We start from the raw sequence: 12,095 nt of genomic DNA, 5'->3' as shown, positions 1-12,095 counted from the left end.
AGTACATTAATAGCAGAATTCATTCACATGCATTCACAGCTAGAAAAGTGATCTAGCAACAATAATTGAGCCTTTCAGCAGCAGCAGGGACAACTTAAGAGGTGTGAAAGAGGCAGTATTTTCACTGAAAACAGTTAAAAACACCTTCTTTTCCCTCCCAGTTTAATTAACTTGGAAACAGATCGGGAATACAATTATGAGTCTTGGTACAAAGCTTCAAAAAATCATGTTGGTGACTTTGTAGCAGATGTTAAATGCATCTAATTACTGTCTTTATTGAAACTTAACCTGCAGGAGAGCTGAAGAGCATCCAAATTCATTGCAGACCATATTACATGTTGGTTGAATCTTCTAAAATAAGTGTGATGGCATTGCAGCATAAGGGTTTGGAGACTTTAAAATCTCACCTTTAGTCACTGTAGTCACAAAGTCATATTTGATATGCTAAATAAAGTGAGGTTTAGCACAGTGCATTTTATTAACTGGTAATAAAGCTTTTGTCATTTTAAGGCATAAAGAAGGGAGACTGCAGGGCTTTGCCTTGAGCAGTGATGAAATAAAAGATATATTACATATTGACCTAATATTTGGAGTCTTGGTAATGGAACAGATATGTACAGACAGTAAAAGTGCTGAAATATCAGTGTGTGTTTTACCTTAGAAGCACATTCTAAGAACATCTTCTCTTGTTTAATCTGGGATCATATTCAAAGAACAGAGGTGTGAATAGGAGTTCCCTTAGCTGATACAGAAAGGGAAGTTAATAAAGAATTTCTAAAGCTGTTTCGTATGTAGAGATAACAAAATTTTATCCCTGCCCATTTCTGTATTTCCCTGAACTATGGAAATTTAAGGAAACAAGGTTCTCTAACCAGGACAGCTGGTAGTGAAGGTAGATGTGGAGACAAACACCAACAACAAAAGGGACCTACACAGAACAAGTAGGCAATGAACAATGCATGTGCAGACTCAGAGAGACAGGTAAGCCTATTGGGTCATGAGTAAGTGAATATAACATTGAAATGGAGGCATTTGAGGTAATGTAGTGGAAGTGAGACTAAGGCAGAAAGAAATTGCTGCATCATTACAATTTCAAAGGAGGTGATAGAAAATACTCTGAATAATTCTTCTGAATAACCAGCTGACTCTGGAAAATGAGCTATAGAGAATGCACAAAAGGTACTGTGCTAGCAATCATATCATTAATAGTGCCCAGCAGAGACAGCCAAACCCAAAACAGCAGGTAACTGCTTTCAGTTAAGCACTGCCCCGTTCCTGGTAGATAAGGAAGATGACCTTTAATTAAACTTGGTAATACCTGAACAACATTTATGCCAATGACATCTAAGTGAATTACACTGCAGGGGAGGACGGTTCTCCTCTCTCCTGCTGCAAGTGAGTTCCAGGATAACATCTGTTTTGCCCAGCATCTGAACTGATCCAATATAGCAGCAATCCTCTTGGATTAATTCTGGCATCCAACATATCACTTTCAAGCCTAACAAGTAACATACTAACCTGAAGGTGGCAAGTTGATTGCGAAGGGTGAGTCACGTCATGTTCCAGCTCTGTGGACTGTAGCAGGCATTTCGGTTTATGTGGTTCCCTCAGCTTGATCTCATTGAGTGCTCATTGATCTTTCTAAGAAGGTTGTCTGAGGCTGAATAAGGAACTTGGTTATTAGCTAGTGAGACACAATTACATATATATCTGTTGCTACACTTTAACTAATTTTTCCCTGTATTATCCCCAGAAGTAATTTCCAGTCATTCTTCCTTGAGTTTCATTTCCAGGCTTCCCTTTCCCCATTTCATCTTCACATGATCACTGATTAAGTAGGCAATTGCATGAATGGGTCAGGAGTAACCATTAAAATCATTAACCAACTACTAGATAATCTGGTCTGACCCCACATCCTGCAAGACAGTAGATTTCATTGGCTAATCTTTGTGTAGAATCCAGCTACCAACTTGGCTTTCTATGAAAACATTTGCCAGAAAAAAAAAAAACCTCTGGAATCTTAATTTGAAGATGGACAACAACAACAACAAAACAACATAGTTTTACTTTGATATTTGTTCAAATGGTTGATTTGCCTTTACTCTTTTGGAATTTGCTGATTTAGAATTTGCATGTGGGCTTCTCATCAGTTGTCCCTGCTCCCCCGTGGGGTCCCTGCACGGGCTGCTCTGACATGCGTTCATCCCAAGGGCTGCAGCTCCTCTCTGCCTCTCGTGTGGGGCTGCTCGGCGGCCCGCAGGCTCTCCAGCACGGCCTGCGCCATGGCCGCCTCCTCACACAGTCTCTTGCCAGTCCAGGCTCACTCACCCGGAGCTGCTGGTGGCTCTCAGTCCTGACATGGCCCTGCATGGGTTGCAGGGGCACAGCTGCATTCTCACCACGGCTTGCAGAGGGGTCTCTGGTCTGCCGCTCCTCTTTCCTTCCTCCTCTGACTGCAGGGTCCACACGTGTGGTCGCCTCCATCTTATACCACTCCTCCACCTCCTCCCAGGCACTTCAAATTCCCATCTGTAAACAGTGCTGGCAGAGGTGCCAGATTGGCCCAGCTGGGCCAGAGGTGAGTTTGAACCCAAGAGCCAGTGGAAAGCCCGAGAACTCTTTACCGGGTTTGCTTGGTTCCCGGTTACCAAGCAAAAGCAGCTGCTCGATAAACCATGATATCCACACATTACTAATCTGTTTCTCCACAGCCTTTTATTAGTGCTGGTTTACATTTATATCTGGATGATGAAGAAACACTTTGGATCCTCCACCCTTCCAGGACCCTACCAAAGTAAACCCCCAAAACGTTTTATTAATGGCAACTGATTGCTACTTTTCATCATTTTGTCAATCTCAACTTATTTAACATGTGCGGTATTACATTATGCTTTTATGACATTAGAGATGTACGGAGTGCATTGGTATAACTGCAATATTTGTATGCAGCTACACTTGTGAAAGATAATGTCATGGGAGCTAATACTTCCCATTCATTCTTTGTTAGATGAACCTTACAGCATCCCAGAAGACTGATGGAGTCCAGTTGTGTAAGGCTGCTTGCAGATTTTGAAACAGCTTTTTTTTTTCCCCCCTGTAATCACTTTTAGAAGCCACACACCAAAAGCTTATTTTTGACTTTGTAGAGTTTAAACTTTCATTTGGAACAAATAAAGCAGGCATTTCACATCTCCAGGCAAGGGACAGTTCCTAAATTCCTAATAGGTCTTGCTCAGCTGATGAATTACACTAGCACCTCTTTATAGATTTCAAAATAGAAATCTGTATTTAGTAAGAACTGTGACTCTTGAGAAGACACAATGTATTCATCAAACAAAAAGACAACTTCTGTTTCAATTCATACTTACACATTGTGTCATGCTTAATCGTTCTGCATTACATTATAGCAATTTTTAAAGATCATTTAAAATACTGAAGGCAGTAACATAAGTAATGGTCTTTAAAATGTGCTTACAAGTAAATCTTTGAGAACCTGCAATATACGGTATTTTGAGAGGAGACATGCGATGGGATAGTTTGTATCAGTTCTCAGATACAGCTAAATCAAACTGCAAAGTGGGGTGCAACCTTTGCTGTTCTTTCTGAATCACACTTTTGTGGACCCAGGCACTGCATTGCTTTTTTTGAGACCTCAGACTGCACTTTCAGCTGGCCCTTAACTAGGGAAGAGTGGTGAGCCTCAGACTTCACTCTCTGTTCCTTGACTACTCTAAGCAACTTCCACATGGTAGGTTCTGTGAGAAACCACACACAACAATGCAGAATTATATCACATATAAAAACATCTTTTAAGAATACCCATAATAATGTTGAGATGGTTTATGTCACACAGAAAAGAGCTGTGCTTCAGTTCCAAGTTACACTGAGCATTGTGAATTGTTACAGCTATAATTTTCTCAGACAATTTTATCCTTCTTAAATATGATAGGGTCATTATGACCATCTACTCTAAAGCTACTGGTAATCTTTTTCTTGCCTCACATCAGTGGGTGAGACCATTATGTGGGTAGCCATTACGTGACAAAACACAATGTCTTACTTTGCAGAGCCACTGAATTAATTCATTTCACATGAAGTAAATGTTCCTCTTGAATATCAATTCACATGTGGCAGCCGTGTCTTAAGAAAACTTCAGAAAAATTAAATTACAAAAACAGATAAACCAGGTCTTAAACAGCCTGGAAAATTCCCAATGCTGATGGCTATCATAATATTGGTACTCTGCAAGTTCAGTCTTACTTTTGCCTGACTTATTCATGATGCCACATGAGCTGAACTTAGTCATTACTGAACAATCTGGGAAGTTTTTTATTTACATAAAACAATGGTGATTTTCCCCACCAATTAAAGGCAGGAGAGCTATTTTCAGGTCACGACAAGGTAATTTCTGAGGCAAGCTTTACATGACTTCCCACTCAGCTTAGTTAGTTCTTCCCAAACAGGTTCTGTGTCCGCTTTTTACTTCTGTACTGAATGTTTCCCTTTCCCATCTACCCACTAACATTACTGGCCTTACAGGACTGCCATGAAGCGCTGCCAAAGTCCTGCTGTTTTCCACATACCTCTTCCTTCCCTCACACCCTTACTGCTCACCTCTCTCTGTTTCAGTGGCATTTGAGGCAAGATTTGCTCAGATTTGTAAAGTATGCTAAGACCTGTGGAGGACTAGATACCAGCATGACACAAAGAAACAACTCAATCTCTTAAAACAGTGGGAAGTATTCAGATAGGTACTCAATGTAAGTTAAACCCAACTGTGTAATTATTTATCATGGTAAGGAGGAATTATTTTACAGACAGGAAAATGAAATTTGAAATCAAGATGTTGCACAGAAAATGTAGTTTGTTTTCATGAACATTTCCGATATATAGCATCCCCTCTACTCTTACAGTCATTGCTGCTACTGCTGCTATTCTACACTTGTTTTAACATGCTCAAAAATCTTTACTTTTCAAATGTAAACTTCAACAACTTGAGGTGGTAAGAGAACAGAATTTAATAAAATTCCATTTGTCTGTTTAAATTATTCATATATGGAAACCCATTTTTCATAAGCAATTTTTCAGATGCTATTTTTAAAGCTGTGGCAACTCAAAAGCAGCTTTGTGTTGAATCTGCAAGCTGGGTACGTAGTTAATTCTCAGTGATGAATATGTGCTTTGCTTTTAGAAGGCAATTTGGCTTGGAAGTAAAATCATGGCAGTATGAAAATGCTGAACTGCACATGCAAAGTATGCTTCTGACGATTCTGATTGTAAGCTTGTATGAATGTTAAAAATGTGGTAATTTGTTTATGCAATCACCTTCAGCTGCCTGTGATAATGTGCACTTACTTCGATGTAGACTTCATGTAAGTAAAAGCAGTTTCCAAAGTTCTCAGAGGCATTGGAAAAAAGAACTAGGGATGGTTAGGAAATTGGAGTTTTTGTAAAATCAGTCTGAAAGTCAAAGAAGGAACTAAAGAAAAAACAAAGAAAATTTCCCCAAGGTCACAGACAAATATTATGTGTGTCTTATGATTTTTAGTCAATTAATATTAGCGTGTCTTTGTGATTCCTGGAAGGTTGCTTTGCAATCTACATATACATTATATGCAATTCTCCATTTTGGGAGGGTGAACATTGCTTGACAGTTGTTTCCCGAACAGTAACTATACTCAGTTTCAATATATTACAGTATTTCATAAATATATTTTGGATAATTATAAAAATATTTCTATTTTTTAAAAAAAAAACCAAACAAATACCCCCCAAAAAACCCCACCAAAATCCAAAACACTATCACAGTGGCAAGTGACCAAGGCTAGTCTGGCCTGCAGCCTGGCTGCGTTTGCATGGGCACTGAGAGAGTGTTTGTCTTGTCTTAGGTCAGCATCCAAAAGAGAAACCCTCAGCAAGAGCAAATCTGTCGTCAGCTTTTGCATGGCCGGGAATTACTTCCAGACCCTTTAACCTCATTAAACAGCATTACTAGTGCTTTTAGCATAGAAATTGCCATTTAGCTGAGAATTCCCTACAGGGCCAATCCTTCTTATTTGTGTTACAGGTGGGTGAGGTAGCTACTTTAAATTGTGACTCATCTATTTTTGTGTGGTTTTAATTACTATTGGAAGAATAAAACCAGTAGACAATAATCCAGAGATAAGACAATAACCTGACTCCAAAGTTTCAGACAGGCTGGTAATCTTCGGCTGCCTCCAGGGATGTTGGCCTGATGCAACAGGCTTTTCATAAGATAAAGCAGCCAGTGCTGCAAGTATCTGTAAAGAAATGGTGCAAATGAGGAAAAACAGTGAGGGACAACTCCCCGGAGCACATAATCCTTCTCAATCTCTGTAAATATCTAGGTGGTGTTACACTGCAAATGAGCAGGTGTGAATCATAAAAGAGCTACCATTAAGGAAATCTTTCCAAAGGCAGATCCTCTTCACTTTCAAACTCAGTTTAAGTACGGTTCAAGTGACATTGTTATCACAATCGACAGTGCAGGCAGATGCTCCTCAGTTTAACTTTCTTCACCAGTTCATTGAATTCCATCCACTCTCTATTTTCAATGAAACAAAGCCTTTTTTAATGTGTATCTGTTACCAAGCACTCCTCTACAAAATCTCTTCTGTATTTATTTCTTATGCAGCCTTTCTCGCTGTCCTTTATATCTACAAGAAAATGACAGGATTTCAGTGAAAAGGTTGTTTAACCCTTGATAATTCAGTGGGTTTAATTTTCTTGTGACCAGAAGGCATCTTTTTTTTTTTTTTTGGTGTCTATTCTGTCCTCCTTCTTAGGGAAGTAAAGGACAAACCTGCAGGAAAGAAATTTCCTAGTGATTTTAGACCTTGAACTAATCTTTGTTGCTTGGCAGAGAAAACCTCTCAGATGCTGACATTCCCAAATTAATTTCAGTTAAGAGACGGAGTCCACACACCACTTCACCAAGAATCATTACTTCTTGAGAGGTTTAAAGCTGATTTATCAGCCTCAGCTGGGTTCACCCTTAACATAAGGAAGGCTTAGAGACAAAAGTAACAAACAGGAGCAAACACAGGAAGCAGAAACAATTATTAACAAGTAAAAAAAAAAAAAGTTGTAACTAGAAAAGTGTTTTTATCTTGTTAGTTGCAATTGCCTTTGCTACCATTATCTGAGGGAAGAAATTACCTGTGTTCTGTTTGGCAAATACACCCACTTAAAGCCTAGTGTTTAATGTCTTTTAATATCTCACCTCCTCTCCAGGATGGAAAACTGTTTCCAACAGCGGCTTCTTTGAGCAGCTTGTTCTTCCTTGGCCAAGGTGTCGTTCTTCTTTCCATTTTCTCTCAGCTCTTGTCTTTTTTTTTCCTAACCTGATAGTCCATGTAAACTCGGCACTTGAGGCTTTGAATTTTCCTTTAACAATCTTATTCTATTTATTAGCTTAAAGGATATTACGATGTGCTGAAAAGGGTAACAATCACCAGACATACAGAAGTTGTGTCAGTTTTTAATTTCTCCTTGAGAAACTGCACAGATGCTACAGAAAACACTCTCACCTTTGGTTAAAGGAACTCACACTGCTGTGACATGTGTACTCCTGTAAAACCCTTTATGGTGAAGACTTGCCTGGTTTCCAGCTTATTTTTCATCTGAGATAAAAGCCAACATCCTGTTTTCGTCAGCCACCTAGTAGTGCCATTTATGGTGTCCTGGCACACAACACGGTATTGGAAGACGATTCCTTATTTCAGAAAGTGAACAAAAGATGCACCTAAACCCACTTCTAAAGGTCAAAAGTGTTTCCAGTTACAGGAGTGGTAACTTCCTTCTGCACAAAAAGTGTTGCTACTTCGTATTGCCAATGAAACCTTGAACTTTTCAGGTTGTTCAAAGCTTTTCTTGAAGTTCTTAAAAGAAGCCCAGGGCTTCATAGGCTCAAACTTTGATTCTCCAAGAAATAGGGTTTCACCTCTTCAGGAGGAGCTGCATACCAACACATGGGATAAAGTTCAAGGTCATAGTTCCTCTGACTCAAAACTGTGATGAGTGTTACTGCCCTGGTAAAGTACATCCAAATTACCTGAAGCTAATGCACCCTTTCTAATCCCAACATCTGGCTTTTATCTACCTTCCCACAGTCCCTCAAAACCACTGTTTACTTCACTGAATAGAGTACTTTGGATGCTGCAGAGCAGCTGGGAACAACTGTCTAAGTACATGTGCCTGAGGAGAGACACTAGAGGTATGTTCTGAGAGAAATGGTATTTTTAATTCAAAGAATAAAACAAAAAATGTGAAGGAGAAGAATCCTGTAGATAAATCAGTTTTGCAAATGATTTGCAGGGCATTGGTGCCTGGTTTTGGAAAAAGGAGGGTTTGGGTGGTTTTTTTTCATTCCTTGATACTGAAACTGTCAGGAAGGCACTTAGTAAAACTGTAGGAGTGAAGACAAGTTGAAAGAAACACTTGAATTCAGAAAGCCTCATCAAATAGAAAACCAGTGTATGTTGGTGGAGTGTATTCCTGGGATACAGCAGCAACTCTGGTAAAAGCTACACTAACACCATCCTACCTGCAGCTCTATCCTCTCCTGAAACAGCAATGAAAATCGCAGCAGGCGTGGCAGCATTTTCAGTGAAAGGACAATGAGGATCATCAGGATGCCTGGTTGGACCATAAGAAATCAAGATACCAGGAGGATATAGTGAGACCAATGGGCCATATGGACAGCAGAGCAGTTTCCATCACGTCCAGGAGAGCAGCTAGCACTGGTCTGTAATGAAACAAGGTACAGCTCTGACAATGAACGCAAACGGTCCAAAAGGAAGAGAGAGTGCTAGAGGTTTGTCTCCCAGGGAGAGAAGCCATCCTAAGGCAGAGGAGAAGGATCCCACTTGCACCAGGGTAGAAGCCTCTGGTGATTTACTGGGCTGTCTCTGTAATTTTCTGTGCTTGAAAAAAAGTCAGGTCAAAAAACTTCCACTCACTGATGTGGCTGTAGCAGCTGTAGGTCTGAGCATCCACTTTGTATGGGCTGCTCATACTGGCTTTCACCAATTAAATAAAAAGCAGCTTCAAATCCACCTCAAAATTACTCTCTGCAGTTATTTTTTTTTTAACTCTGAAAGTATCTTGTTCAAGAGCCATTTTCCTTATTAAGCGTCTGGCAACAAACAAAATAATCTGTTCTATGTTGGACTCTTCTAGTTTGGTCATAGCCTGAGAAAAAGCAAAATAATCAGCAAAACATATCTAATTGCTTTTGAAAAATGATATTATTTTGTGCTCCTCTGACAAGTGCAGCACTGACAAATACTGTATGACAAATACACAATACTATACACAAACAATACCTGAGACAGAGCTTAACGCCAAAGAACAAAACGGGTAGCAGAACAGAAAAAGAATGATGAAAAAATTACAAATCTAACTTCACTTGAAACTGTTTGATATGGTGTAAGCCTGGAACTCTTCCATGTATTCAAAACTTACTGGAGAAGTTCCTGGAGAACTTAAAGTTTAGTGGCTTTGGTTTGTTTCTTGGGAGTCTTTCCTGAGTGTTTCCAGTATCTTAGCCCAAATGTAATGATAACATATTCCAGTAACTGCTATACTTGGATCTGCTGCCAAGTTTCTTTCTGATTAAGTTCAGATACTCAAATTGTTTGTTTTGGTAACTTAACTTTAAATTCAAAGGTCCAGAACTAGTGTTTGTCTAGTTGCGTAAACAAATATTGAGCCTCATAAAAAATGATGTGTGGTCCAAGATGCTCAGGCGTTAGATGACATATCAATATGAGAGTTTATTTGTCTAATTAAACTTCCAGAAGAGAGAGAGGAAGAGGAAGTATATAAACTAACCAGTAAATATCTTTAAAAACCTTAGATGTGAAAGGCTGCTTCTTCTATCAAAGTCTGCAATCTCATAACTTAGAACAACTGGCTACCTGAAACTATTTCCAAGAACTACTTCTGGTTTTCTCTGTAACCCTACCGTGGGTCAAATGAGTTATTCCTAACCAGCAGGGTTTCTTTCCTACTTAAAAACAGCATTAAAAATATGCCCAGGATGTGCTTCCAGGTGTACCTGCACTACAACCAAGATCATATAAAGTACTGAATTCAGATACTTGAAAGACTCATTTTCTTGTGGAATACCCGTCCTGCATTCATTACTTCAGAATACATTTTTAAGGGACTGAAAGACTGAACTGAGTTTTATATTTTTACTTAAAACACACAACTTATCTTCACACCTTTACATGGGCATGTCCAAGTACTACCTGCAAAAAACAATTGTATTCCTGTTGTACTTATTTCAACATCTAGTCTCCCGTTTGGTAACTTGCAGATGAGCATTCAGCAGAGTTGCAGAAAACTCTGTGATTTCCACAGAAGACTTTTATTTGTTGTGAAGTAAATCGCTCTTTCGCTAAGGAAAGGCCCCTTTTTTATCATCACAAGGTGTAATGACGTAGACTACACAGAACCTTTGATGAGAACTAGAATCTTCCTGGTAGGATCTGCAGGTCTGGAGCTTAGCGATCTTTGGTTTGAATCCAGAAATACATTAAGTGTATCATCAGATAGCTGTTTGCAGTTCTCAACGGGGGAACAGGTGGGATTTCCAAATAATTTTTTTATGACACTTAAAATAAAAACTTATTTGAGGAATACCTCTCCTGACCTTGCTAGTCATACTTAGAACATTCAAGATTTTAAGATAAACAAGCCCCTTAGACTACAAAGCTCAAGAAAGCCTTTCAAGCTTCAAAAGGAGACAGCCTACGTTTCTCAGATCAGGTCAGCCATCCCACTTACTTCCTGCTGCAAACAGGAAGGCTTCATGTGCAACAAAAGGAAGACATCAAGCTCCGTGATGAATGCAGTTTGGAAAGTGGAGCAATGTGCTGCACAGAATGGTCTGCTATAATTATCCAAAGTAATACACATACAAAAATCATGTTTGCTTTGCATCTCTTACCTATTTCTGAGGCTAAAACAAAAAATAGCATAAAATGATCACATGTTCCTTTCTGCTCCAATAAAGCTGGAGAATACAACACACATGGGGATGTTCATAGCTTCCTGAAACTTAGTGGTGCCTGGGTGGTACACCTCCATCTGGAAACACCAGCCATCAGTCTGTCAAAGTAGGTGGTGACAGACTGAAATGCTTGCACCATTTGACAGAAGGAAGGAAGTCTTGCCGCCGCTGCTCATACCCTGCCTTCCTCATGTTGTCCCCTGTCTAGAGGACAAGTCTTCCTCACCAATTCACAGCTGCTTCTTGCAACCAGAACTGGTACCCTGCAGACCAAGCACAGATGCAGAATAAGCCACTTTCCCTCAGAGGACAGCCAGGCGGGCTGGGCAGCATGTTTCACTGTTCTGCAGGGGCAGTCTGGGCTCTATCTTTTGTGGAGCGATTTTGCCAAACCCTGATCCTCTCAGCTGGTCCAGCAATGAATGCTTCATACAGTGTCTGTTGATGCTGCTAACACAGGATGTGTTCACACTATCGTTGTTGGGGCAGGTCACTCCCCCCAGCAACCGAGCTCTCGATCATGTTTAGGATTTAGGGGTGTTTTATTTATTTGTTTCTGGTGACTGACCTACAGCTGCTGACTTCAAGAGGCCTCAGAGCACCTTCCTCTAAGCAGGCCGTTCCACGCTGCCCCGAGAGGACGAGCGCTGCTCAGCCCCGTCAACACCCGCTGCAACGGCTGGGGCAGCCGCGGTCCCGCCGAGGGCTCCCGCCGCCCCGTCAGCACGCAGCAGCCCGCGCCGGGGCTGCCCTTCCTCCGCTCCCGCCTCGGCGGGGCCGCGCCGCAGGGCAGGGAGGTCCCTGCCGAGGCCGCTGCCCTGGCACCAACGGCCGCGAGGCGGAGGGGGCAGGGGAGGAGGCGGCGCGGCCGCCATTGCCCCGCGAGGCTCAGGGCTGCCGGGAAGCGGGCGGGCGGCGCGGCGGGCCGCGGGCCCTTTAAGGCGCCGTCGGCAGGCAGCGTGCACATCGCCAAGGCAACTGGGGGCGGGCGCCGGCGGCCGCGGCGTGTGGGCGCCGGCGGCCGCGCTGACGTCGAGGGGAAGCCGAGCAATAA

The sequence above is a fragment of the Colius striatus genome, chromosome 1 (assembly GCF_028858725.1).
Source record: "Colius striatus isolate bColStr4 chromosome 1, bColStr4.1.hap1, whole genome shotgun sequence".
In the NCBI taxonomy this organism is placed as follows: domain Eukaryota; kingdom Metazoa; phylum Chordata; class Aves; order Coliiformes; family Coliidae; genus Colius; species Colius striatus.
Note: the sequence above shows the minus strand (reverse complement) of the source record.